Raw genomic sequence first — 17,726 nt, 5'->3', positions numbered from 1 at the left:
ATATAAATTTTTTAAATAAATAAATATGTGCGATGTATTGCTCCAACTCCTACTGTGGTCTCATTAGTCTAATGTCCCCAGTTTGGTCGTGAATGTACCTCTGTAACCCTTGGTCAAATGCCTCCAGCATATTGTGAATGTCCCCAGTTTGGTCGTGAATGTACCTCTGTAACCCGTTCTGGGCTCCTGGAGAGGACAGGCTATAAAACTAACTAACTGGCTAACTAAACTCCTCCTTTACAAAGCCGCACTAGCATTTTGAACGCCGGCCACGGCAGAAACAGCTCAGATGTGGGAAGGAGTAAAACGTGGACCTGACGGACCTGGCGGATCTAAACCCGTACGGCCTTAAAAATCCGAGGTCCGTGTCGGTCCGTGTCCGTGGCGCTTGTAGTTTCTGTCGCTGACAGACCTTGATGAGATTTTAGCGCCGACGGATCCGTCTCAGCACAGGGAGGGAAAAGTGTTAGGATCCGTCAGCGCTAAAAATCTCTTCGAGGTCTGTCAGAGCCAGAGACTAGTGCTGGAGCGGCAGAGCAGAAGCCAAGAGAGCGGGGACATAGGTTTTGGACGTGCGTTATGGAAAAGAAGTCTCCAAACTCCAGCACGAGTCTCTGGCTCTGACAGACCTCGAAGAGATTTTTAGCGCTGACGGATCCTAACACTTTTCCCTCCCTATGCTGAGACGGATCCGTCAGCGCTCAAATCTCAATCAAGGTCTGTCAGCGACAGAAACTACAAGCGGCAGGGACACGGACCAACACGGACCTCAGATTTTTAAGGCCGTACGGGTTTAGATCCGCGAGGTCCGTGAGGTCCGCGTTTTAACCCTTCCCCTCAGACGCTCATAAGAATTCTATGAACGTCGGAGCTGTTACCGTGGCGGCCGGCGCTCAAAACGATAGCGCGGCTTTGTGAAGGAGAGGGTAACTAACCAACTAACTAAATAGCTTCATGACAGTTTTGACTGCATCCCCCTTTTCAGGTATCAGAATGTTTACAGGCACAAAGATGTAGCTCTGATTTCTCCAAGACATACAACTGGCTGAAATGCAATTATTTTAAATGTAATTCTAATTCATTAAAAAAAAAAAAAAAAAAAAGGAGAAAGAAGGGGCTAAATTGATTTTGCATGGACTTCTCAGCCTATACCTCTCACACAGAGACAGTTCATCGCATTTTCAATTCTGCTTTAAGCAAAGTTTATGATCCATCCAGCATCTCCAGTATATCACTGTCATGAGTCAATATGAAGTCTCATTGAGATAGAGATTCGAGAACATCTGCTGTCTTTTTCCAGTCACTGAGATGATATGTTTATACTGTGAAAGAGTGTTAAAAATAGAATGATCTCAGGTGTTCACTTTCATTTTAGAAAATGAATTTACAAAACAGGATCAATCTATTACAGTTTCACACAATACGGAAACCTCATACAATGTACACACATCAGGTGATTTCTTTACAGCAGTTGTCCAAGCCATGTCTTTCAAGACTCCCCTGTGTACGTTTTACAAAAGTGCTTCAAAATCAACAGACCCAGAGGAGGGAATATGGATAACGTGACCATTTATTTTTTTCATCAAAACGGGACATCTATTAATATTCAGTCCCGCCCCAACCCCGCCCTAGCCACACCCCCAATCCTGCTTATGAATTTTAGGTAAAAAGTAGATATTCGGAGTTGAATGATGAGAAGGTCGTAAAAATTGCTGCTTCTTTACTGGTTAACATCTTTTTCTTATAAGCAGAAGATACTATCTGAGATATAATGCGTACTTTGAACTTAAAGGAACTAAGGTGGATGTATGAATTGCAAAGCATGCAACTGGAGGGGCTGAATGAGACAAGTGACTGGCTTACCTTAGCTGAATAATGTGGTTTGACTTAGCTGGTTTGTGTACTTCAATATGGGGTTAGTTTATCTTTAATCAGCGCTGGCAAATGTTCAAGTTTAGACGGTGTGATGCCGTGATTGGGTAGCCTTTGGATGACGTCATGGGGATATCAGGCAGCTGAGTAACGCCGCGGCCATCTTTAGACTGTTGGCTGGGTGTTTCTAAGATAGAAAGCACGGAAGTAATATAGCTGGTAAGAGATGGATATGACTGCTTTAGTTGTAGCAATGATATTTTTGAGCTAATTATTTGTATTGTTCTTTTAATTCGTAGCACTGGCACATTCCCGGCCCTGAAGAAGATCCGAAACGCGTTGGTGGTGTGTAGCGACATGAACTAAACTAAACTAAGCTAAGTAGCTAATTTGGATATGATTCAGGATTATCAATGAAGTAGAGAACAATAAGGAAAAATAATATGAAATAAAAATGAATGGAAATACAAAGAATACGAAAATGAATGAATGGAAATGAAATAACGTACGGGAAGAGATTTTACTCTATTTAATTAAATTATTGACAGAAGATTAGATTACCAGAAAAAACAAAAACAAAAATCTAATAAGAGCACGGTGGGTGAGACGGTGAAGAGTGATTCCACGCGGCACTGTATCAGGCTGGTGGTAATCTGAGACTCCCCATGTGTGGTTTATAAAGACTTTTATTGTGGCATGATATAGTTAATTAAGAGAACACACCAACAGCAATACAATCCCCTAATGGGAAACTATGTCACAATATTAATATATAATATATTCCCATATATCTGAAAAAGTGTATCCTACTTTACTTAAAAGTGTATCAAGGAGGAGGCCTCAGTAACAGAGCCCACGCTCAGTCGTAGAGACTGCTGTCAATAAGTTACAGAAAATGGCTTGGTGCATATAATCCACGGCCCTGAAGCAGTGGACAGAAGTTGAAGTCCACGAAACGCTGGCCTCGTTGGCTGTCTTTGACATACAAGCGCTGTTAAAAAGCTAAGTAATGTGGTTAATATTAGACTGCTTAGCAATATCAAAGTGAGACTTGCTAGAAATTGAGTGCTAGCAAGGTCCTTTTTGAAATAAAACTGAAATGTTTTTTAAACCTTGTCAGTTTAGTCTCAAACCAGATGAAGAAGTGTAGACACTAATAAGTTATTTGGGGGAAAAAACTTAAAGAAAAAACGTGACAAAAAATATTTATAGAATAGGATATTAATTAGAATATTGAATTCTTATTTAAACTCTGATAGAAGATATTAAAGTAAATATAGGAGCTGGCCAATGATTAGAGCTAAAGAGCAGTATAACCACGCCGAAATCTTCAGTCTGTGAATACGACTGAGCGTGGGCTCTGTTACTGAGGCCTCCTCCTTGATACACTTTTTCAGATATATGGGAATATATTATATATTAATATTGTGACATAGTTAATTAAGATACATATTTTGATAAGCTTTATTGAAGCATCCAAAGAAATCACATTGCATTAGAGGACATTGCACCAACATGCTGTTCAGTTCTATATCTGATAACATTTATTTATTTATTCAGTTTTCTAAACCATTCTCCCAAAGGAGCTCAGAACGGTTTACATGAATTTATTCAGGTACCCAAGCATTTTTCCCTGTCTGTCCCGGTGGGCTCACAATCTATCTAATGTGCCTGGGGCAATGGGGGGATTACCGTATTTTCGCGGATATAACGCGCACCCGTGTAAAACACGCACATGGGTATAGCGCGCAGAAACCACACTTGTATGTACGGAAACTTTTGTATACAGCGCTCATGGGTATACCGCGCATGCTGCCCGACTCTCCTCTGGCCACCCCGACTCTCCTTTCGCCCTCCCCTACTCTCCTCTGGTTGCCCCGACTCACCGTTCACCCGCCCTGACTTTCGGTGCACTGCCCTGCCTGTCCCCCTTGAAGGTCTGCCTGTCCCCCTTGAAGTCCTGTCCCCCCTTGAAGGTCTGTCCCCATCCTGAAAGCCTGATGCCCCCCCTCGATGTCCGATTCTTCTCCCCCCTCGGCAGGACCACTCGCACCCCCACCCCGAAGGACCGCCGACTCCCCGACAATATCGGGCCAGGAGGGAGCCCAAATCCTCCTGGCCAAGGCGACCCCCTAACCCCACCCCGCACTACATTACGGGCAGGAGGGATCCCAGGCCCTCCTGCCCTTGACGCAAACCCCCCTCCCCCCCAATGACCGCCCCCCCCAAGAACCTCCGACCGCCCCCCCAGCCGACCCGCGATCCCCCTGGCGACCCCCATGACCCCCCCACCCCCATTCCCCGTACCTTTGGTAGTTGGCCGGACAGACGGGTGCCAAACCCACCTGTCCGGCAGGCAGCCAACGAAGGAATGAGGCCGGATTGGCCCATCCATCCTAAAGCTCCGCCTACTGGTGGGGCCTAAGGCGCGTGGGCCAATCAGAATAGGCCCTGGAGCCTTAGGTCCCACCTGGGGGCGTGGCCTGAGGCACATGGTCGGGTTGGGCCCATGTGCCTCAGGCTGCGCCCCCAGGTGGGACCTAAGGCTCCAGGGCCTATTCTGATTGGCCCACGCGCCTTAGGCCCCACCAGTAGGCGGAGCTTTAGGATGGATGGGCCAATCCGGCCTCATTCCTTCGTTGGCTGCCTGCCGGACAGGCGGGTTTGGCTCCCGTCTGTCCGGCCAACTACCAAAGGTACGGGGAAGGGGGTTGGGGGGGTCGTGGGGGTCGCTAGGGGGATCGCGGGTCGGCTGGGGGGGCGGTCGGAGGTTCTTGGGGGGGCGGTCGTTGGGGGGAGGGGGGTTTGCGTCGGGGGCAGGAGGGCCTAGGATCCCTCCTGCCCGTAATGTAGTGCGAGGTGGGGGTAGGGGGTCGCCGTGGCCAGGAGGGTTTGGGCTCCCTCCTGGCCCGATATTGTCGGGGAGTCGGCGGTCCTTCTGGGTGGGGGTGCAAGCGTCCTTCCGGATGATGAATCGGGCGTCGGGCGGGGTGTGAAATATGTAAAAAAAATTTTGTATACCGCGCTCAGGCATATAACGCGCGAAGGGTATGCGCGGTACGTAAAAACGCGTATAACGCGCACGTTATATCCGCAAAAATACGGTAAGTGACTTGCCCAGGGTCACAAGAAGCAGTGTGGGGTTTGAACCCACAACCCCAGGGTGCTGAGGCTGTAGCTTTAACCACTGCGCCACACACTCCCAAAGCCTAAACCACAGGCATTCCTGTGTCCCAGTGCAATACATTTCGGAATGTGGTGGGTGGCTATATACGGTAAATGTTTGTAATGTTTTACTGCGTTGTTAGTTATTTTTATAATCGTGTTCTCTTCTTTTAATTTTGCAACCTGCTTAAAAATTAACTGATGAGCCGTGAAATTACACTGAAAAATACGTAAATTATTATAAGGCTTCGTAGTGATATTTGGCCAACACCTGCGCTAACTAAATCCTGGAATACACAATGGTGGTCATTTTATTTGAATTTAAACTTTCACCATTTCAACAGAAGTTCAAAGTGCGTAACTTATTTTCCCTTATTTCCTTGCCCCTGAAGGGCTTAGACGCTATTTTTTTCACACTGGATTTAAGCTCACATAGTTTCAGTAGTAGCTCAAAAGAACATAAGGACATAAGAATAGCCTTACTGGGTCAGACCAATGGTCCATCAAGCCTGTTCTCACGGTAGCCAATCCAGGTCACTAGAACTTGACCAAAACCCAAGGTGTAGCAATATTCCATGCTACCGATACAGGGCAAGCAGTGGCTTCCCCCCATGTCTTTGTCAATAACGGACTATGGACTTTTCCTCCAGGAACTTGTCCACATCTTTTTTAGAACCAGCTACGCTATCCGCTCTTACCACATCCTTTGGGGGGGTTACACAGATAGACACAGAGGATCACTAAATGGGAAGAGGATAGTATCAAAACAAAACCTAACACATAGACAGCTATAAGGTCATTTATGACGTGCAGGAATGGTGCTTAAATGACAGCTCCAGCAGTTGGGAAGTGAGGCCAATGTTGGACGGACTTCAAGACAGATCAGGTGGGCTGAAGTGGGTTTCGACAGCAACTCCAGTAGTTGAGAAGGCCAGTACAGGGCAGACTTTTTCTTTTATAGTCTGAGCCCTGAAAATGGCAGGGATGGATAAGGAGCAAATCTGTGTACTTTATACCACATTTATCATATGAGTGTGGGTGCTGTATATCTCATTGGGGGAGGGGAAGACTACTACTACTACTTTGTCATTTCTATAGCGCTGCTAGATGTATGAAGTACATTAAACGTGTAAGAGACACTCCTTGCTCAATCGACTCAGCCCACTCATGCCATATTTCTTGACACTTCTTCCACCCCCCACCCCACCCTAGGTTTCTACAATTTTGAACCTACTCATAGTAACTTCATTCAGGAACTGTAAAATCATAAGAACATAAGAATAGCTTTACTGGGTCAGACCAATGGTCCATCAAACCCAGTAGCCCGTTCTCACGGTGGCCAATCCAGGTCAAAACCCAAGGTGCAGCAACATTCCATTCAGAACCTAAAGAACAAGAAGATTCTGGAATCCCAAAGAGTAACAAAAGATTCCGGAACCCCAAACAGTAGCAACATTCCATGCTACCGATCCAGGGCAAGCAGTGGCTTGAGTAATCTGATTGTAAAAACCGCTTAGATAACCTCGATAGGCGATATATAAAATCCTTAATGATACCAAAAAACTTCCCTAATGTCTTTCTCAATAACAGACTATGGACTTTTCCTCCAGGAAATTGTCCAAACCTTTCTTAAAACCAGCGACGCTATCCGCTCTTACCACTGTGCCACACTCTGCCCAAGATTGGAATGGATTTGCTGAAAAGAACCCAAGCCAAGAGTGCAGTCAACGCGACTGAAGATATTCCACCTGCTCAGACCCAATTGGACATGGTTGATGATTTCTTCACGTTCGATACTGCAGACACCAAAACCACAAGCGGTGAAACTATTCTGTCTGCCCACATGAACAGACCTTGTTGGATATCCTGTTCTCAAAGATATCTTTTTCAGAACTAAACACTGCTTTACCAGCCAGGGCCGCATGAGAATGTGTTTAATGTTGCTGGACAGTTGTTTAATAATAATAATAATATTAATTTTATTGTTTATATACCGCCTAACCAAAAATGGATCTAGGCGGTTTACAACAAATAATAACTAGTCATATAGTGAAGAATACAATTTAAAAGGAAAATACAATTCTAAGCAATGCACAATAAATAAGAACTGATCCTACAGTGGAGAATATGATTTAAAAGAAAAGTACAATTTAAAAGAATGGTTCTGAACGGTTTACAGCAAATAAGAACCAATCGTACAGTAAAAATGCAATTTAAAAAGGTGATACATTACATAAAAAAAGCATGGGATTTTTAAAAGAGACAACCAGTTAGGATACAAATTTTTCAAAGAGTTGGGTCGTCAATAATTTTCTAAAATCAAGATAAGAAGAAGATCCTAATTTAATTTTACCGAACCAACCATTCAGTTTAGCAGCTTGAAAAGAGAGAGTTCTCTCCCGAAATCTTTTGTAACGACATAATTTAACAGAAGGAAACGTAAATAAACAAACTCTGCGTGTGACCTTATTTGGGTGATTCACAGAAAAATAGAGGTAAAATGACTGATGACCATTTTGAACAATGGCTACTGTTGGGCTTTAACTCCATATTTGATTTTAAAAAAAACTCAAAGAAGAAGGACTAAAATAATTTTGAGTCTAACTTGTTAAACATACTTTTTACTTTGTAATAAAAAGGTAGTTTTAAGAGGCTATACTTTATTACTTTTACTTGAGTTTTGGGGTTTACATAAGACTTTCTACTTTTGAAGAAAGTATTTTCACTTTTCAGTTAAGTACTTTTAAAAAGTAACGCCATCTCTATAGTAACCTAGGTATTATGTCAGACCAAAGCTGACCAACACAAGGAACCAGTGTTAACAACTCCAACAAGGACGTGCTTAGACCAACCCATTAGCCTTGTGTAGCAGGTCATTGTCCATGCAGGGGAAATACTATAACAAGGGAGCAACTGATAGACCAGTGGTTCCCAACCCTGTCCTGGAGGACCCCCAGGCCAGCCCTAATGAATATGCATGACACCTCCATTATATGCAGATCTCTCTCATGCATATTCATTAGGGCTATCCTGAAAACCTGACTGGCCTGGGGGGTCCTCCAGAACAGGGTTGAGAACCACTGTGGTAGACTCACATTAAAGGAAGGAGTTGGGGGCTGCTGCATTCTGCTAATTCTCATTCACTTCCCTTGCACCAATCTGGAAATCAATCCCAGGTGTGGGCTGAAAGGGTGCTTCTTGGCTCTCCAACCAGCCCAAAGGGCAAAGGAATGTCCCATAATCTTTTGCCTTTGGAGCAAACCTAGGAGGACAAAATAGTGTGATGTTACTGCAACTTGAATTCAACAACTGCACATGCCATAGCCCTCTGGTGGGCTCTCCAAACTCCCTTAGCCAGCTAGGAAGAAGAAGAGGGGAAGAGGCAGGAGAAGTAAGGTTTGTGAGCCAGTCACCATACTGCTGTATTAAAAAAGGAGGAAGGAAGACCAAACGGCAGCTGGTGTGGTTAACAAGTGAGGTGAAAGAAGCTATCAGAACCAAAAGAGAATGTTTTAGAAAATGGAAGAAGGATCCGACTGAAAATAATTGTAAACAGCACAAGGAATGGCAAGTCAAAGGCAAGAAACATAGAAACATAGAAAGATAACGGCAGAAAAGGGCTACAGCCCATCAAGTCTGCCCACTCTTCTGACCCACCCCATCAAGTCTGAGTGCCAATGACCCAGATCCTTAGCTCGACCCCCATAGGGATCCCACGTGGATGTCCCATTTATTCTTAAAGTCGAGCACGCTGGTGGCCTTGACCACCTGCACTGGAAGTTTGTTCCAGTGATCTACAACCCTTTCTGTGAAGAAATACTTCCTGGTGCCACCATTAAATTTCCCTCCTCTGAGTTTGAGCGGGTGCCCCCTTGTGACCGAGGGTCTCCTGGGGAAGAATATATCGCTTTCCGCCTCGACACGACCTGTGATGTACTTAAATGTCTCAATCATGTCTCCCCTTTCTCTACGCTCCTCAAGAGTGTATAGCTGTAGTTTGCCCAGTCTTTCTTCGTATGAGAGACACTTGAGTCCGGAGACCATTCTAGTGGCCATTCGCTGGACCGATTCAGCTCGAAGCACATCTTTTCGGTAGTGTGGTCTCCAAAATTGCACACAGTATTCCAGGTGAGGTCTCACCATGGTTCTGTAGAGCGGCATTATGACTTCAGGTTTGCGGCTGATGAAGCCTCTATTGATACATCCCAACATTTGCCTTGCCTTGGATGAGGCCTGCTCCACTTGTTTGGCAGCCTTCATATCTGCACTGATGATTACTCCCAAGTCCCGTTCTTCTGAAGTCCTAGCTAGTGTTTCCCCGTTTAAGGTGTAAGTTTTGCAAAGAGACAAAGAGACCTTGTAAAGAAGATTGTGCTGGAAGCAAACACACACAGTAAATACTTTTTTGGAGGATTTTTTTTAACTCAGAGAATAGTTCAGCTCTGGAACGCGTTGCCAGAGGATGTGAAAAGAATGGTTTTAAGAAAGGTTTGGACAAGTTCCTGGAGGAAAAGTCCATAGTCTGTTATTGAGAAAGACACAAGGGAAGCCGCTGCTGCCCTATATCGGTAGCATGGAATATTGCTACACCTTGGGTTTTGGCCAGGTACTAGTGACCTGGATTGGCCATTGTGAGAATGGGTTACTGGACTGACCCAGTGAGGTTATCCTTATGTTCTTATGTATGAAATTGGTGCCTAATTTTTTACACCCTGTTACAGAATGAGAGAGATAGTGTATTAGGATAAAAAGCAAAGGATTCCTGAGATGTCAGCTGGAAGAGATGTCAACTGAGCTGGAAAAGTGAAATATTAATGTTTTTGTACGGCCATCTTTAAATGCTGACTTCAGAAAAGCTGAGTCTTGAGACATTACACACTAAACCACCCCCTACCCAAAAATAAAAAATCCTTTATTTCAAAAAAATTGATCCCTTTTCATTTTAAGTCTTCTTCATCTTAGGTTATGTTTTTCATTTGCTTTCTCCAAACACAGGAAATAATTCCCACCTTCCTGATCTTGCCTCTGTCCATTTTCGCTCTCTTCTTCCCATTCGCTGGAAGGGTTTTTGTGGCTTGGGAGCACACGAGCTGCGGTTACTGTGATGTATTTGAAAAGTGTTGACGTTGCCATGGCATTTCCATGGATACCAGAGTATCTCAGTGGTTACTGCCCGCACCTTGGCAAGGGGAAGACTGGTCTCTGCTCATTGCAGGTGACTTTGACGAGTCCAGGGATATTAACAGGCTGCCCCTAGACTTGTAGCTTTGCAGAACGCAGGAGGACTACGTGTTCTCATACAGTTGGGACAAATGTACAAGGCTAGAGGTTATTCCAAAAAACTAACAGCTAGCAGGTTTAAAACGTATTGAAAAAAGTATTTTTTTACTCAACACATACCCAGGGATTGAAATTTGATGCTAGAAGATGTGGTCAAGGCATCTAGTTTACTCGAAGTTGAGTTCAAAAGGAGTTTGGACACGTGCTTGGAAATCCATAAACTTGAGGAAAGCCACCACTTAGCAACAATTTTTGGGCTCTGCTAGGATTGATCATTGTTGGAGAGAGGATGCTGGACTGCCAAGTATATGTCTTATGTTTTTATATTGGGGGGGGGGTGAGAAAAGCAAGATTGCAAACATGTTCAGGATGGGGAGAAGAGGGTGGGAGGGAGAAGCGTGCTGATGAACATAAGAATAGCCTTACTGGGTCAGACCAATGGTCCATCAAGCCCAGAAGCCCGTTCTCACGGTGGCCAATCCAGGTCACTAGTACTTGGCCAAAACCCAAGGAGTAGCAATATTTCAGAACTCATATTGTGATGTCATAATGCCTCATTTTACCAAAGCCTAAGAGCCAACCTCATCAGTGATGTCACAATGGCTTCATTGTTCCATACTTGTCTCACTTCTGCTATTGTATTGGAGGAGAGTTAAAGCTACAGCCTCAACACCCTGAGGATGTGAGTTCAAACCCTGTGCTGCTCCCTGTGACGCTGGGCAAGTCACTTAATCCTCCACTGCCCCAGATACATTAGACAGATTATGAGCCCACTGGGACAGATACAGAAAATGCTTGAAGTGACCCTGTAACCACTTTGAGTGTGGTTGTAAAACTACAAAAAGGTGGTATACAAGCCCCCAACTCTTTCCCTGATGTCATAATGCCTCATTCCACCAATAAAAGCCAACCTCGTCAGTGATGTCACAATGGCTTCACTGTTCTATACTTTGCTCACTTTTGATATTATATTGGAGGAGAGTGTGGCGCAGTGATTAGAGCTACAGCCTCAACACCCTGAGGTTTTGGGTTCAAATCCCGTGTTGCTCCCTGTGACCCTGGGTAAGTCACTTAACCCTCTACTGCCCCAGGTACATTACAGATTATGAGCCCACTGGGAAGTATCTGCTTTGAGTGTGTAATCCCTTTCTCCTTTCCCATCTCTTGAGTACTTCCAAGTGTCTTGGACTGACCGCTATGGAAGCCAGGATGCTAGACTCATTAGCCACTGGTCTGAACCAGCGCATCTTCTTATGCACCACGCACCTTAAAGTCTAGATATGCCAAGCACAGAGACAAGACAAACAAGAGACTTGAGGGAGTGCATTTGTTACAGAAAACATGCTTAAAATCAAAAAGGCTATGATTATGGACAGCCAGGGCTTAAGAATTCAAAGCAGCCTGAAACAGGTGGGTTTTTATGCAGGGCTTTGAAGACTTCAGATTACAGAGCAAAACCTGATTTTACAGAGAACGGACAACTTGCCTTCCACAACAAACAAACACAGACACAAGCAGTTCCAGGCTGTCCTTTAATCCAACTCAACTCAGTCCATGGGACAACAACCCTCCCCCCCATCCAGTCAGGATATCCACAATACATATGCATGAAATAGATTTACATACCAGGAAGGCAGTGCATGCAAATCTCTCTTATGCATATTCATTGCCGATAACCTGAATACCTGACTGGATGCGCCCCCTGGGGACCGGGTTGAGGACCCTGGTTTAATCCACTCCTTTCAATGGAAAAAAAATAATACAGTGCTACCTCGGTTTACGAGTGCACCAGTTTGCGAGTGTTTTGCAAGACGAGCAAAACATTCGCAAAATCGGCGCCTCGGAAACCGAGCGCGCTTCGATTTGCGAGCGCCCCCCCCCCCGAACCGGCACCCTCCCCCCCGCGATCCGGCACCCCCCGCCACCATCGGGCCCCCCCCCCGCCGCCATCAGGCACCCCCCGCCGCGACCTGAGGTCCCCCCAACCCACCCGAACCCTCTTCTTACTTTGCTGTAGCCTCCGCAGCGGCACCGGCACCAGCATGTCCTGTGCGTGGTGCCGGTGCCTGAAGATCTGCTTCCTGTGCTGGGCCTTGAGCATGTGCGCATGCTCAAGGCCTGAGAGTTCACGTGAACTCTCACGTCGAACGTGAACTCTCAAAGCCCAGCACAGGAAGCAGATCTTCAGGCACCGGCACCACACACAGGACATGCTGGTGCCGCTGCGGAGGCTACAGCAAAGTAAGAAGAGGGTTTGGGTGGGTTGGGGGGACCTCAGGTCACGGCGGGGGGTGCCCGATGGCGGCGGGGGGGGGTGCGGATCGCGGGGGGGAGGGTGCCGGTTCGCGGGGGGGGGGCCTTCGGGGGGAGCAATGCCGGTTCTCGTGGGGGGGGAGCAGCGCTGCTGGCCTCGGGGGGGAGGGGAACCTATCAAAGCGAGTTTCCATTATTTCCTATGGGGAAACTCGTTTTGATAAACGAGCATTTTGGATTACGAGCATGCTCCTGGAACGGATTATGCTCGTAATCCAAGGTACCACTGTAATTTAGAACTCCTCTACTTTAAGTGTTTTCAGAAAGGTAGGATGCTTGCAAAGTATCTTTTCACGCAGACAAATTGTCCAGCGCTGCCTTGTCTTTGCTGTGCCAGCATTCAGGCTTTTCAGCTGTGACCCTGCTCGCATCTTGGTCTCCAGCAGTTTGAGGTTGGATGCCCGAGGTGCCTCCTTTTCTCTTCTCTCTTTGATGTTATTACTCCACACAAATTACTTTGCCTGTTCATGCCTGCAGATAATTTCCCTCTAAAATGCGAGACAAGTGTTCACTTCATTCACATGGCCTCCCGCCTGAGGGCAGGGTTGCCTGTTCGCTTCATTCCCCTCCTCCTTCTCGCCTTCCCACTCCCAGGCAGACTGATCCGAGCCTGGTTTTGCAGTGCCAATTGCTCCAAGAAAAGTGGGAATGGCAAGCATGCTGCAAGAGCAAAACCAGGCTTGAATCAGCGTGTCAAGCTAAAAACGGAGCCTGTTGGCAGACCTACCTGGAGATATGGAAAGGCGAATGAAATACAGCAGCAAGAGAAAATAAAGGGGAGAGCGAGAGAGAAGGAAAAAAAGCAATTAAGGCATGAGAAAAATGAGAAAGAGATACAATCCACATTCTCCTGGGCAGCTGGACAAATCAGCCTTTATTTAATACCTTTGGACATACACCAAAGACTAACAAGAAGAAAAGATGAACTTAATTTCCTTTCAGATTTGAATCTTAGATCTAATTACTCACTTTTCCCAAATCCGAGCTCAAGGCGGTTTGCAATCAGGTAGAGCAGGTAATTCCTTTGTCAAAGACAGCTTAAAATGTTCGCTTGCACCTCAGCTGCTAGAGTGAAGGGTCACAAGAGCAAATACTCAAACATTACCTCACGCCTTCCAAAATCTTCTCAAGTAAATGAATACCATGAGAACAGAAGAGAATGTGCAGCCAGAGCTCGCCGAGGGCTTCTCTTTAGCAAATATGTTTCGTCTCACCACACGCATTCCCAGGCTTTGCTCTTTAAAGCCATGAAAAAAAAACAACAACCCTCTATATACATTTTCGTACAATTTTATGATGTTTAATATAAAATCATAAAACTTTGAACCAAAAATAAGTCAAAGTTCTGTGGTTTTTATATACTCTGGGCAAGTCACTTTTATATACCATAAATAGAGAGTCTGCAAAATCAAAGAAGGAAACAGACTGAGCAGGAATGAGAAGAGAGTTGAGTAAATATGACAGCATGCAAACTATAGATACAGGAACACAGACTTTCGGATGAGTTCAAAATAAAGGATTAAGGATCAAAATACTGATCCTTCATTGTACAGGAATTTATGAAGGACAAAGAATCCTTATTTTATGTGCCCCCTCCACCAAGCAACGACTCCTGGGGGGGAGGAGGGGGGATCCTGTGGACACTTTTAAAAGTTCTACAAAATTGTTTGTTCCTAATTTGTGATTTTTTTGGTCTGTCAAAAATTCCCCATCGTAAAGGGCTGTTTCCTTCCTGCCATAGTCATGACATCCCTCCCTCCCAAACTTTCTCTCTGCTCAGGCGTGATCCCCTCCTCCAGCGGTCTCGTTACCAGACTTAGCTACCCACACAAATTTTCCTCACCTTCCCTACCCCAGCAGATTCTGTCCCCAGCATTCTCTGTCCTCTCTTCCGAATGGATCCCTCCCAGCTTTCCTTTCCTGTTCTCCAGCTTTCTTTTTACATTTGCCCCTCCCTCAAGCATTATCTCCCCCATCCCTCAGCTTTTTCTCCCTCTCTCCCTGTCCCTCCATCATTCAGCTAGTCTTCTCTTCTTTCTCAAGCCCTCCCCAGAATACACATAGCCACGGTTCCCTCTCCCACATTCCCTGTGACACATATTCCAAGTCTGTCTGCTTCCCTTACTCCCTCTTCCCCTTGCACTAATCGACACGACATACAACACCCTTTTCAGCTAAGTTCAATGAAGGAAACTGGCCTTAGGCTGGGGACTAGAAGTGTGCATGAGGACATAATTCGGTCCCCAACCCCAGGCAATTTTTTTCTGTCTCCACCTCATACCCTCAATCACAAAGAAAGGGGGGATGGAACTGTGCACATCAAGCAGAGATTAAAATCTAAAAGTTTATTGTGGTAAATCATATAAATCATACTGCTACCACCCCCTCACTACCACCTGTGAATGAATTTCTCTCTCTATACCCTACCCATCTTGTTACCATATCCACAGTTTTCTTTCCCAGCTGCATAAGTAACCCAGATTTAAAAGATCTTGTAAATTCATAAAAACACAAAATGCATCCTTTCACTTTTTAAAATTCAACTAAAACAATAGGCATTACTTTGTTAAATATGCAAGCAAAACTTCAGTGGTACCTCGGAATCCGAACGCCCCAGAACTCGAACGTTTTGGAATCCAAACTTTTTTTTGTAGTAAATTTTGCCTCAGAATCCTAACTCTGCTTTGGAATCCAAATGCCCTGCACATTGTATGTGTGTGTTTCTGCCCCAGAATCTGAATGCTGCTTTGGAATATTTGTTAATATTTTACCTTAAAATCCAGTGTATTTCCTGTTAAAATTTGAGTTTGTGGGACCCAGAAATGGATTTAATCCAGTTTCTATTATTTTCAATGGGAAAAATTGTCTTGGAACTCGAACGCTTTGGAACTCGAACGGGGTTCTGGAACGGATTAAGTTCGGATTCCAAGGCATCACTGTATTCTTATTATTAACATGGACTCCTCTTTTGATTTTTAACATTTTTTTAAGCTGAGGCACTGGTGTTTCAAGTTGGCAAATTGAAGTCTGCATGAGGACATAATTTGGCCCGCATCCTCTCCCATCTCCATTCACTTTTGATTCACCCTCTCCCATCCACCGTTTCCTCTGAGCCAGTGTCTTGTAAACTTTTTTTTTTTTTGCTCCGGCACACTAACGGAGCAAATGTTTTTCTGTGGCACACCCACAACCTTGCATGAACCTCGTCTCATTTCCCTGATCTCGGAGCCGTGTCTGGAGGGCTTCCGAAACATGCACGAATGTTGACGTAATGATGTCGCACGCATGTGCACAACATCATCATGTCGACATTAGTGCATGCTCGGAGGCCCTCTAGACACTGCTACTACTACCAGTACTACCGTGTTTACCCGAAAATAAGAAATACCCCATAAATAAGCCCTAGTATGATTTTTGGGGTAGGTCTTAATATAAGCCCTACCCCGAAAATAAGTTCTAGTCGTCAGCAGCCGCGTTTCCCCCGCCCCCACCGCACAGCCGAACCGTCGCTGACCCTCCATCCTTCTCTCCCATCCGAACCCTGCTGACCGTGAGCCATAAATACCTTTCTGCAAAGCAGCGTCGGGCTGGCAGCACTCTAAACAGGCTGCTTCGCGGCCTTCTCGCTGTGGAATTCCCTCTGCTGTGTCACTGATGATGTCATCAGTAACACGGCACACAGAAGGCCCTGACGAGAAGGCCACGAAGCAGCCTGTTTAGAGTGCTGCTGGCGGGTGCTCAAGGGTTCTGCTGCACAAGCGATGGAAGCTGGAGAGAGGGATGGATGAAAGCTGGGCAAGGGTTCTGCTGCAAGAGGGATGGGAGGGAGGGAAGGATGGAAGCTGGGCAAGGGTTCTGATGCATGTGGGATAGGAGGGAGGGAAGGATGGAAGCTGAGCAAGGATTCTGCTGCATGAGGGATGGCAGGGAGGGAAGGATGGAAACTGGGCAAGGATTCTGCTGCACAGGGGGGATGGGGGGATAGAAAGGTGTTGCAGAGGGAAGGCAGAAGGGGATGGGTGAGAGGGGAAGAAAGATATTGCATATGTAGGGGAGAGACAGGAAAGAGGAAGAATTGGGGTGAAAGAGAGGAAGGGAGAGATGATCATGTATATGAAAATAAGACAGTGTCATATTCATTTGGGGCCCAAAAAATGTACTAGGTCTTATTTTCGGGGAAACACGGTACTGCTACTATTAATTATTTCTATAGCACTACCAGATGCATGCAGAGCTGCACAGAGTCACAAAGAAGAAGAAAACAGTCCCTGCTCGAAAGAGCTTACAATCTAAACAGGCACGACAGACAAACAGGATGTCATGGATACAGTTAAGGGGAACGGTTAATCAGCAGGCTGGGTGGAGAGGGCAGAGGAGTAGGGTTAAGTATTTAAAGCTATATCAAAAAGTGGGTTTTCAGCCTGCTTTTAAACAAGGGAAGGGACTTGGCGGACAAACTCGGGTAATTGCGAACAAACTCGGGTAATTTATTCTAGGCATAGGGGGCAGCTAGATGAAAGGATCGAAGTCTGGAACTAGCAGTGGAGGAGAAGGGTAACGCTAAGAGTGACTTATCTGAGGAATTCTTAAACATTTGTTCTAATAAAAAATTTATCCCCCCTTTTACAAACCGCGCTAGCGATTTTAATCGCCGGTCGCAGTGGTAACAATTCCGACGCTCAAAAGACGGTACAGTTTTGTAAAGGGGAGGGTGGTTAAATTGGTTTTGCACACATTACATTTTTTAAAGGCTGCTAACAAATGCATGTCCCTGATAAAAGTAAAGGAGATTCAGAACAAGGGTGAAATGTTGAATGGGGATGAATAAATTGATCTCACTCTGGGGATCCTTTTCAGTCCTATTTTTTTCATGATTTTCTGTGTTATCCGGTTACAGAGCCCCCTTCCCCAGAGTGCTAACAATTCTCTAAACTTATCTACATTCCTTTATTCTTTTTTTTATAATATGCAATTAAAATGTTACAATTTAAAAATTAGGTCAGAAAACAGAAATATTATTTCAGTTGCAAAGCAATACTGCTCTTGTAGCTTTGCAAATCTATACCAAGGGCCTCATTTTTACAGAGCTTCCTCTG

The 17,726-nt window shown here is 45.3% G+C and overlaps 1 protein-coding gene across 4 annotated transcripts in view; it reads right to left on the bottom strand.

The window, feature by feature from the left end:
• NDST1 (N-deacetylase and N-sulfotransferase 1) overlaps positions 1 to 17,726 on the bottom strand; it is a 329,606-nt gene that overhangs the window by 92,419 nt on the left and 219,461 nt on the right. The window contains exon 1 of one of the 4 annotated variants that reach the window (XM_033927726.1): positions 13,600 to 13,644. The exons of the other annotated variants lie outside the window; for them this stretch is intronic. The gene's annotated coding sequence lies outside the window, so the exon portion shown is untranslated. Of the gene's footprint in view, positions 1 to 13,599; positions 13,645 to 17,726 lie in introns of those variants that run through there. 4 annotated transcript variants of the gene reach the window in all.

This window comes from Geotrypetes seraphini, chromosome 18 (genome assembly GCF_902459505.1).
Source record: "Geotrypetes seraphini chromosome 18, aGeoSer1.1, whole genome shotgun sequence".
NCBI classification, from domain to species: domain Eukaryota; kingdom Metazoa; phylum Chordata; class Amphibia; order Gymnophiona; family Dermophiidae; genus Geotrypetes; species Geotrypetes seraphini.
Note: the sequence above shows the minus strand (reverse complement) of the source record. Positions and strands in the feature narration are given on the sequence as shown.